This window comes from Scomber japonicus, chromosome 3, assembly GCF_027409825.1.
Source record: "Scomber japonicus isolate fScoJap1 chromosome 3, fScoJap1.pri, whole genome shotgun sequence".
Classification (NCBI taxonomy): Eukaryota; Metazoa; Chordata; class Actinopteri; order Scombriformes; family Scombridae; genus Scomber; species Scomber japonicus.
Genome location: NC_070580.1, coordinates 30,397,861 through 30,402,746, shown reverse-complemented (window position 1 = coordinate 30,402,746; position 4,886 = coordinate 30,397,861). Strand labels below are relative to the sequence as shown.

The 4,886-nt window shown below is 37.2% G+C and overlaps 1 protein-coding gene across 1 annotated transcript in view; it reads right to left on the bottom strand.

Annotated features, from left to right (window-relative positions):
- Positions 1 to 4,886, bottom strand: part of cenpp (centromere protein P) — a 107,642-nt gene that overhangs the window by 32,422 nt on the left and 70,334 nt on the right. The window lies entirely within an intron of this gene.

Here is a 4,886-nt window from a genome sequence, read left to right as displayed (position 1 = left end):
TCTCCTCACGACAATATCTTCCTTTGAAAATTAAATAACGCCCACAATGATAAGGACATTTGACAGAAGTGTGCAGGTTGAACATGGGAAAAAAAGGAATTTAACACAGTCACTGCTGATGTTTTTGTCTTACGGGAATGTACTCTCCTTTCATAACCTTGGACTGAACCTGCAGAAGCTGCATGATAGATTACTTTTCTTCTCTGGCCCTTATTCAATATTTTAGGTCTGGTAAATTGTTTTGCCGTCACCTGGCCCACCTGTAACTTGTATCAAGATGACAGAACACCTTCAGACTTTAAAACAAAAGTCATCTGTCTCATAGATAAACGTTAAAATGGAAAGAGCCCCTGCACCACTCACAATAAAATAAAAAAAACACTAATAAAGAAATGGAAAGAATTCTATGAAGTGAGACCGCAAGCCTGACACATTACTTTTATTAACCTCAGCACCTTCATGTTCCATTTCTCAGTTTCTTCCAATGGCTTCTTTCATAAGAACTCGGACATGGAAAAGAAATGCGGGAAGTGAGATCACGTGTGACACATCCTTCATTCAAGCTCCTTGTGCTAAAGATTAAGGGCCGGTTAAAGGATTAAGTTAAAGCGAGCCCTGCTGGAGAGTTCATTCCTCTAATAAATGAAAGAGACAGAAGATTTAACGAAATCTCTGCTCATTTCCACCATCTTTTACATTCTTTATTTCAACTTCCTCTTGTAAAGTTAAAGCTGGATTTACATGTATGCTTGAGGCAAAGTGTTAATGGGAGTACAGCTTCAGTTTTGTTTTACAGATCAGTGTTGGATTTCACTCATTGATGGCGCCATTGGCCCCACAACACTTCACAGATGTATCAAATGTGATTAGGTTGTATTGTGCTTTAATTATCTGCCCCACAGTAACGGTTTCTTTTTACTTGGTGATATAAAGGGACAATGGAGTTACATTCAGGTAATTTCGACCTCACCTTTTCCCATTACTGAACAGGAGACTTTTACCTGCAGCCACTGTGTTCATGTTGTTTCATTCACTGCTGAGCGGGGGTCACAGTGAGCAGAGGGTTTGCATTGGAGATGTAAGTTCTTGAACAGGAAAAGATATCTGAGCCTCATTGTTTCTATTATCAACAATCTCAGTCAGAAACTTGTAGGAAAAAAACACAAGTATAGCCAATCACCACTCTTCTGCTCACCAGATGTTATCTCCATCGCCACTGTAGCCCTTAAGAGTAGTTATACTTTTGAGGAGGCGTATGTCAGCTCTGAGGTAGCCTATAATATAAATCAAGCTAAGTCTCTGCTATAGTTTCATGGGGATGAATATAGCTATGTGGACGACTAGGTGGTCTGAGGAAACACTCAAACAAATGCCTTTGACAGTCAAGTCTCTCCAAAAACTATCCATGCAGAATAGAGCTGAGATTTGGAATTAACCACTTTTTCCAGTTATATTTCCTGACTGTAAATTCATATTTTAGAGCTTTCTATAAGTTGTCTCTTCAGTGTTCTTCAACACAGAAACCCAAAAGTCTTCTGGACAATTCAACCATACTATAGGTCTATGTTTAAGCTACAACTATCAACCTGTGTAACCGTACTGTTATGTATTAATACGTCAACGTCGGCAGGGGAGTGAACTGAAGAAGGTTTCTACAGCCTTGATGTTTGAGCAGAGATGTGGATTGTGGATAGTTGAGTCAGTTAACAACTGCTTTTTCTTATTTTTTTTTATTTTAAAACAATGTCAGAAATGTTTGAGTAAGACTTAAATAAATATTTCAACATTTAAATCAAAATACATTTGCCCTTTCACTTTGCTCTTGGCTGGCCAACATGCATAAAATATATGACTAAATGTTTTTATTTGATGTCTCAATAATCATGAAATAACAGTTTAACACAATGTTACGATGCAAAATTAAAATAAACTTCACTATGTCCTCATTACTGCCTGATTGATGAAGTCCCACCTACATTCACTACTCATATGAATAAAAACACCTCAGAATTTTAAATTGACTACACCATTAGGATAAAAGGATAATCATGACAACAGCAGCATTGGTAGTTCAATATGTTTCTAAGTGCACTACTGTATGAATTTGAATACAAACAATAAGGTGTCCTAAGACATCTTTGCAGATATCTGGGACTGTGCACGTCTATCTGAATATTGACTAAATATACACTTTATGCTGTTGTTGAGATGTGCATTTTGATTCCTGCTACACCCATAGACTGTATGACTACTCCTAGTGTAATGAAGTAGAGCTTAAACAAGCCTTTAGGAAGCTGAATACTGATCAATATTTCAACTTTTCAAACAGGAACATTTTGAAAAGTAAAAATAAAGCTGCAAGTGGTCTGTGGTGAACAAACTATGTAATGAAGACACTATTTCTAAATGATCTCAGACCTATCTTTGCTATTTCTATTCATTTTTGTTTACTTTGGTTACATCGCTATGATAAGGTAATGTTGTCCAATTTTGTGGTCAGGCTTAAGTTTCGTCCAACCACTCAAAAATTATCACCATGGACTGCTGACAACACAAATGGTTCTTCTTGCTGTAGACATTTTGATTTCTAGTGTGGAACGTGTATACAGACATCTAAAATAGTACACAACCACATCCACAGCTATCTGCCCCCATTACGTAATATATCAGGGCTCTTGTAGCAGCGATAATGACTCCACAGATGTCTATCACCTAGTTTACAGAACCAAGCTGAATCAATCACTGCTCTCCTCCCAACCAATATAACGTGATGTATTGTGCAACTATTGGAGTGCTCATAACTGCTTCGTAAATCCCAGTGTCACTACAGTAGAGTGAATTCTCTTACCCTCGCAATTCACAATAAACCTGAAAATGTGAGATTTAGTGAATCTTAGCTGGATAGTGTGGGAACAGTGTCAGTAAGCACAACACCAGACCCATTTCAATTGCAGGGAAAAAAATCAGAGATGTGACTGGTGACGCCAGAAGTCTGGAGTAGGAGACACATGCCTCATATTCCCATCTGCAGATCAGTACAACACCTTGAATTTTTGTTTTCTTTTAGGATTAGACGTATGTCGACACTGACTGAGAAAATATTCAACCTGTGAGATGTATGAGTCACATATCTAAACAAACAAGACGTTGGATCACATTCAACTAATTCCCATCACTGTCAGCGCATCCATGACATTTAGAGGAGTAGATCCATTTACCGTCATGTTATCAGCTTAACACCTCAGGCCCCAGGGAGGAGGTGGAGCCATGATGTCTATTAAAGAATGAGTCACGATAAAAACGTGGTGGTCTTTGCATCACATGTCCTCTACCCTACTGTAATACACATTCAGCAAAACCTGTAATTACGAGAGCTGTAAAAGCCAACTTTATCATAATATTTTCCTCTGAAAGTCTGAGGTTTAGGATCATTTATTACAGTACCAGACAGATCTAAAGGATGACTGGAACTGAGAGACCAAAATGTGAAGAAGACAAAAACCTCAGCTCCTTCTCGGGTAAGAAAAATTGGAAATATTAGATAATTATATGCAGACAAAAATAAATCTAAAAGTCGAAAAAGCAATAAGAACAACAATCAGTAATGTCTGGTCAGTTTCTCGATGCTGGGAGTCGTCGTCCCACCATATCGTACTTCAAGCTGGAAAACTTCCTTTCAATGAGCCGGAGCTCAGAGATCAAAAGGTTTTTTTCTGTTGAAAAGGAGAATTCCTCTTCACTGCCAACGTGAGCAGCTGCTACATTCATCAGTCTCACAAATCAGACACATGAAGGAACAATTGAAATAGTCACCAGTCACATGACCTCTTCAATGTTCTTCAGTATGAGGACATCACAGTCACTCACAAGTTTAGCCTGCAATGTATCTTGCAAACATTTTGTCAGGTACAAGTAATCAGTATATTTACTTTTTTCTTCATGTGAATTACTGAATGTTCTTATGTCTGCAGCCCTCTACAAGATATTAAAGATTCTTCAGTTGACCTCATCATAAGCTATGGATATAAACACCAAGTGACAATGTGTAACAAGTTAACATTACTTCATTTTAAGGAGGCACTAACCTGCTAATAGTATATGTGTGCAGAAGTTAATTTTCATATTTCGGTAATACGTATTTTTTTATTATTATTATATTATTATACTATTATATGGTTTGGTAACGGACCAAACTGCAGCATTTAAATCTAAATAAAAACATTTTTACTCTAATATTATTAATTATTTGATTGCTTTTTGACCATTTTAAAATGTTTACATGTTCAGCTAACCTGCTGTGCAATGGTTTTTTAGGTTTTGACAGAAATTGCTGATACTTGTAATGTTATTAATTGGAAGTGTACTTAATGCACACTGTAGTCTAACCATCAAGCTATCATTGAGGGTACTTACAATGACTAGTAAAGACTATATACAGAAGTTTCTTTTTAGCTTCTACTGTTTCCTTCTGGACAGGATGTGTTATGTTGGTCATGTCACTTTACAATAACTTTATTTTGAAATTCATTGTGTTCTTGTTTAACTAACATCCCCAGAGCCAAATTAGGCCAGTGGACAAGAATGATGATGCAAACTGAAGCACTTACCTCTGCATGAATCCACTGATTGTTTTGACACCGTGTCCAATCCTCTATTTACCTGATATTACTCTTCTACCTATATATGATCTCGTGGGTGGCTGTTCAAGCTCCAAAGGCTCCATGGATGCCTATTTATAATATTTATAATTAAAAGATTTTAAAAAAAACAAACACTCTGATATTATTGTTGGTACTAGCCTCTTGGTGAGGTGAGGTTATGGTGAAGTCTGAGGACAGTGAGCAGTTGTCGTGCAACCTTTCTGTAACACTTCCAGCAGCAGGTAA